This window comes from Pseudopipra pipra, chromosome 12 (assembly GCF_036250125.1).
Source record: "Pseudopipra pipra isolate bDixPip1 chromosome 12, bDixPip1.hap1, whole genome shotgun sequence".
Lineage (NCBI taxonomy): Eukaryota > Metazoa > Chordata > Aves > Passeriformes > Pipridae > Pseudopipra > Pseudopipra pipra.
Genome location: NC_087560.1, coordinates 2,932,467 through 2,938,606, shown reverse-complemented (window position 1 = coordinate 2,938,606; position 6,140 = coordinate 2,932,467). Strand labels below are relative to the sequence as shown.

The 6,140-nt window shown below is 48.0% G+C and overlaps 1 protein-coding gene across 1 annotated transcript in view; it reads left to right on the top strand.

Moving 5' to 3' along the window:
- The window catches only part of SKIC8 (SKI8 subunit of superkiller complex), a 110,115-nt gene that overhangs the window by 45,099 nt on the left and 58,876 nt on the right, over positions 1-6,140 (top strand). The window lies entirely within an intron of this gene.

Sequence of the window (6,140 nt, the reverse complement as noted above, 5' to 3'; positions counted from 1 at the left end):
CTGTGCCTGCCCCCCTCCCTGCCCCTTCCTCTGCCCCTGTCCGTGTCCCTGCCCTGTCCCACCCCTGGGATCAGCCCCTCGGCACATGGAGTCATGGAATATTAAGAGGCTGGAATGGACCTTAATGGTCATTTATTCCTAGCCCTTGCCACGGGCAGGGACACCTTCCCCTAGCCCAGGTTGCTCCAAGCCCCATCCAACCTGGCCTTGGACACTTCCAGGGATGGGGCAGCCACAGCTTCTCTGGGCAACCTGTGCCAGGGCCTCACCACCCTCACAGGGAAGGATTTCTCCCCAGTATACAAGCTGAATTTCCCCTCTTTCACCCATTAGTCCTTGTCCTGTCACTCCAGTTCCTGATGAACTCTCTGGTTCCCTGTAGCCCCTTCACACACTGGAAGGAGCTGTGAGGTCTGCACACAACCTTCTCTTTTCCAGCTGAACAGCCCCAGCTCTCCCAGCCTGTCGCTGTGGGGGAGATGCTCCCCACTTTCTTACCAACCTCCTCCTGCTCAGATGGCAAAGGACGGCCCCTGAGGAATAAACAGTTGTCAGCAAACCTCCCCCAGGGCAGGGGGTGAAAAGTGCCCGTGAGCTGGTTCCTAGAGCAGGGCAGAACATCCATCACCACACCGGGAGTGGGAAGGCGTGTGCTCAGCACTGTCCCACAGTGGGGCCTGACCTGGCTCTGCTCTGTCTCTCATACTGGATTTCTTTGGGAGGTTTTTTTCCTTTCCATATCTTTCTTTTTTTTTCCTTCCTCTCAAGTAATCCCTTTTTCTTAGCTGGGTGATGGAATTTTATTTTTGTCTTGATCTTCAGTGCAGCGGTGGCAGAACACGAGGCCACGCTCCCCGTGGTGAACAAGTCAAGCAGCAGCAGTTTCTCCAGGCTATAACACATAGATAATATCTGGGGTTTAGACACTAATGCAGCCAGAACTCACCACCAGTCTCAGGCAGCAAAGATTACCTGCAGGATGTCTGTATCTCAGCCTCTAGTTGACCCACTTTTTGCCTGCATTTGTTTTGCCCTAAACTGCCATTGCCTTCCTGAACAGTCACAGAGGGACTTGACACACTGATGGAAACAGTTATACTCAAAATTGCATGAGAAACCCTAATTCCAGCCTCCTTTCCCCTGTTTTAGATTGCAGTGATGTCTGGCCTATCTCTGAGAGACTGCAGGCAGAGGGAGGGGGGTGGGTGGGGACGTGGTGGAGAATGTGGCCCAGATGTGTCCAGAGGGGCTCCCCAAAATGCATGTTCACCATGCCCAAAGCTGTCTGTCTGACCAGATTGCTCATGTTTAGGGGTTTGTGCCCTTCTTACATAGCAGATGTAAAGCAAATCTCGTATATATTTCGTATATATTCCATATATATTCCACATATATTTATATATATAAATATTCCAAATTCCATATATTTTTTATATGTATAACAAAATGTTTGGCTTTTAATTTATACCAAAAATTTTCTTTGTGTTTGCTTATTAGCACTTGAGCTACTGCATTTTTCTGCCTACTAGCTTTTTGTGTGATTTTTGTGGGATTCCATGAAGTCCTTTATTGTGTAACTGTCTAGAAAGAAAGATGTCTTTGCAGTCTCCAGAATGTATTCCCTGTTTCTCAGCTGGCATCCAACATCCTGCAATAAGTCAAATCCAAGGGAGAGCTTATCCAGAAGAAAATGGGGCTGGGTGTTGCTGGTTTGTAATTAGAGCTGACAGAAACAGGCTAAGCAGAGTCTTAGTGGAGAAGGGAATGTGAATAGAGGGAATCACTTCGTGCTCCTTGTACAAGAGGCAGTCACTCCACGGGGAGAATTTCAGTTTCACCACATTTCAGACACAGATAGTGGTTTTGCTGTGGAAAAAGCTGAGCTAAATATTGCTCTCAGGTGTGTGTTCCACATGTTCTCACATGGCAGAGAGAACCCGGTGCAACACAATACACTCCCCTAATTGTGCCCTCCTTTTGTCTTCCTCCCTTTTTTCTGTGAAGGTGGATGGAGGACAGCAACAGGAAGAACCAGAGAGCACCCACACCACACATTCCTCTGCAGGAGAAGCAGGTTGATCCAGGAGTTTGAAGTAGAGCCCTTTGAGTAAATCACTTCTAATCCTGGCTTCCATATGAGTGCTGTATTTAAAGCTCAGATGCAGTAAATCTTACACAGTTCTTGCCAGGCAGTGAGAGATCTTCAGAGGAGGAGAGTAGAAATCCTTACACGTCTACAGATGGAACAAAATAACATAGCAACCTACATTTTTATTCCACTTGAATGAATTTGTGAGAATAAGGAAGAAAACTTGGGAAAAGAAAAGAAGAAAGAAAAAGAAAGAAAACTTCAGAATATTTACTTTAAAAATTTAGGTCAGTCCAATCAATTGAGTCCAAGATCCCCAAGTGAATGTACAGAGGGGGGGTGAGACTGATCTGTGCACAGACTATGTCAAAATTGAGGCTGCTTGGGGCAGCTGATTAAAAAGGTCACAACGACATTTTGGCATCGGCACATTTCAGTAACAAACTGAAAAAAGGGCTTCTAAAGTTCGGGTTGAACAATTTGTAAGAAAAAAAATATCAAATGGTCATATTCCCCTATGTCTTGTGCCACAGCAGCAAAGCCACAGGAGTCAGGTGAGCTGTAAACTGAGAATATGGCAGGCTGGATATTTCACTAATAACATGACTGAATATTTACTTTTGGCTCCACATGGTTTGAGATACTATCTTTGCTTATGCAAATGTATTTTTTTTTTGTAGTGCAGGATCCTCAGTGCCACCATGCCATCTCCAAGAATATGAATGTAAGCTTTGCTTTTTATTGGATATTGCTTATACTCACCACAAAAAATCCCTAATATCAAAATAAGTAGATTAATAACTGCCAGAGGGAAAAGCACTTCTTCCTGGCATGAGTCTGTGCTGTGTGAGCCAGTGTCACAAAAGACACTGAAAGTCAAGCTCCTTACCCATGCTAAGGCTCCACTAAGAAATGATACTCCCTGGATTTCTCATCCCTGGGATACTCATTAACTCTGACCAGTGTTTGTTACTTGATTCACTGATAACAATTCAAGTTGCTGTCATAGTTTTTCCTCTAAAATGCTGGCACCCAGGAAATCAAAAATTTAGTTTTAGTCTCTTACAAGAGCTGCCCTTTAGATGCATGTACACAACTCTGAACCCCCTCTAAAAGTCCTTGCCAAGCATTGAGGAGACTCTCAGTGAGTCAGATGATAATGCTGTTCTGTAAATATCTACACGTAGCACCTGAACTGTTCTAAAGCTCAGGTTGGGTACATGGAGAGCCCCAAGTGTCATGGAAGTAGCTTTTCTAAAATTATTTCTTGGCCACATTTTGTTCTCTAGATGAAGGAAAGAGGTGTTTAAGATGTTTTAAGATGTTTTACTTGTGAAAGAAGGGCTAATATACAGTATCCTTCAGGAACTGTGTTTGGGAGAACAGCCTTGCTGTGAAAAGTTTATTAGGACCAAAAGGGAAATCCAGTGAACAGCCTTTACTTCCAAATGCATCTGATAAAGGAATGGGGTGGTGAACTCTTGCTATTCTGAAACCAGGCACCTACTTTCAGGTTGCAGCACCGTTGTGCCTCCTGTGTCATTAGGGAGCTTGAGAAATTGCCCTTTCTAGTTACTCAGCAGAGTCTGAGTGTGTGCAAAGCCTTTTGCCCGAGATGTCAGGAAGAAGAAGGACTCTGTTATGCTGGTGGCAGATGAGCTGAACTCTGAGCTGTGAGCACGAGGGCTTCATTTCAGGAAATGCAACAACCAACTGGGGAACCTCCAGCTACACTGTCCAGGGCTTAGGGCAGCCTGGGAAGTATCAGGCTTAACAGCCCTGGAGATGACATCTGTTTTGGTTCAGGCTGTGGTTGTTACTGACATGCTTGTTTTAAATGGATGGCATCTGCTGCCTCCTTCCCTTAACGCTGCTGGAAATGGAGAGGGGAGCCAAATTCGGCTTTCTTACCTCACGATTTTTTGTGAGCTCAGGCTCTGCTGGCTGAGCTTCCACTCCTAAAACCCTTGGGAACAAGTGTTTTCCCTCTCAGGGAGGTAGTGCTCACCTGCCATCTGCTCTGGGGAGCCCAATTGCTTGCTTTCCTCACTCACTGCAGGAGAATGTTCCATTTGGCAAGTGCCACCACGGGCACTTCCCACATCTGCAGGGGGAAAGAGAGGGGATGCAGTGCTGGGCACTGCTGTTGGGTGCATCCCAAAGACCCAGAGCTCCAGCCCTGCAGAGAGAGATGGCAAGCATGGAACATATTGCATATATCCACAAGAAAGAAATTTGGGGAATTTAGTGAAACAGTTGGCAAGAATGATCATGAAGTCACACCCTTCAGCACCAGGCACTGCAATTCCCTAGTGCCTCTGGATGGTGTTAAAGCTCTTTTTAACTGCTGATTGCTATTAAATGCTTCTAATATGATGACAGCTCATCCACACCTGGCAGTCTTCAGTCATCCATGGAAACCTCCACAGCAGGACAAGCCAGAAGGATGTGTTTTTTTCTGGTGAGTTGGGATGTGGCTCACAGCAAGTTCTGCTTTCAGCTCAGTCACTGTGCCCCAAAGGACAGAGAGAGGTTGGGAGTGTGCTCAGGACTTCTTAATACATTGCACTGTGTGAGGCTTTTAGCAAGATAAACCCCAGCCTCTGAAGCAAATGACCATATCCATCCTTCCTAAAATCTGGGAACGGTCTGAGCTACGAACGCCAGATCATCTGTCTTAGAAAATGGTCCTCAAGTCAGGACTAGGTGAGAGTCCCACAGAGCCGAGTGTTCAGGAGAACCCAAGAGGCCAACTGGGCAAGAAGTCAGCTGTGGGAGCAGACAACTCCAGTCTTTCTGTCTAAATCCTGTCCAACACACTTGTTCTGAAGGGGGGAGTCCCCCAGCTCTACGGGGAGAGACCTTCAATCTGTACCCTGAGGTAGGAGGGTGCCCAAGCAAACCAGTGTGCCCCAGCCCTGGCCCGTGGTTGTGAGGGGCACTTTTGCTGCCACCTCACCCCTGCAGGTCCCTCCACAGAAAAGGGCTGTGCTGCCTTCCTGGGGGCAGGCAGGGAAGCAGGCAAGGTCTCTTTTCTGGCACTTCTTCCACTACTTGGATTAGATTTTCCCTTCCCAGCTATTGTAGCTCGCAGAAGGCTGGATCGAGCGGCTCCTGCAGATGGCATCTGCATCCTAGGGATGGAGTGAAATCTAGGCTGGAGCAAGGCAGTGCCTGAGAGAGAAATCAAAGCAGCTCAGACGCTCAGAACCCTCCTTCTGTCCCTCTGCTGCTGAGCATCCCACTGGCATCTCCCAGCAGCAGCTCTTTGGCAGAAGAGGAGCAGCTCCAGTCCTGCTGTCCTGGCTTCTTCTGCACTCTCAACTATTTGCTTTCAAATGTACACCCTCTGTTGCTCACTTCCCAGTGCAGTCAGAGACCTGAGTTCTCCAGCCCCTCTTCATTCCAACCTTGCTACCAAAGATTTCTGCACACACAGCAGAGGCAGAAACAATTGTTATTGGTGGTTGTACCATCCTCAGCATCTCAAAGTCTCTCCTCCACATGGCCTGTCCAGGGAAATAGCTGTGCTTCTGCCTCTGCTGAGCAGCCCCACAGCAGATGGGGGTCAGCTGGCTACAGCAGAGCTCCCCTCGTCCATCTCTGAGGAAGAGCCAGTTGGAGCTCTCCAGCCCTGGTGCCCAAGGCCAGCGTGGAGGGAAGAGCAGAGCAGGATAACCCGACATCTCCCACACTCACAGCCTCACTTGTTTGTGTGGGCAATTCCATTTGGGAACCCCCCCCATGCCCCACTCCTCAGTTCTGTGCTGAAGGCTGGTGCTGGGAAGTGCAGGGAGGATGCAGGGATGGACACTGCTGGGCCTCAGGCAAACACCCAGGGAAGGAGGAGGAAGCAGAAGAGCAAGTCTTGGAGCAAAGCTGAGCAGGAGGATGCAGCTTCCAGAAGAAGGACAGCAACAGCAGGAAGTGGCATTTGCTGGAAGCATTTTTAAAGCCAGTTGGGGAACAGCTGTGCTGATTTTAATCCAACTGGACTGAAGTGCCTCCAGAAGAGCCCAAAAGCCCTTTGATACCCACCGCCCAGGCAATA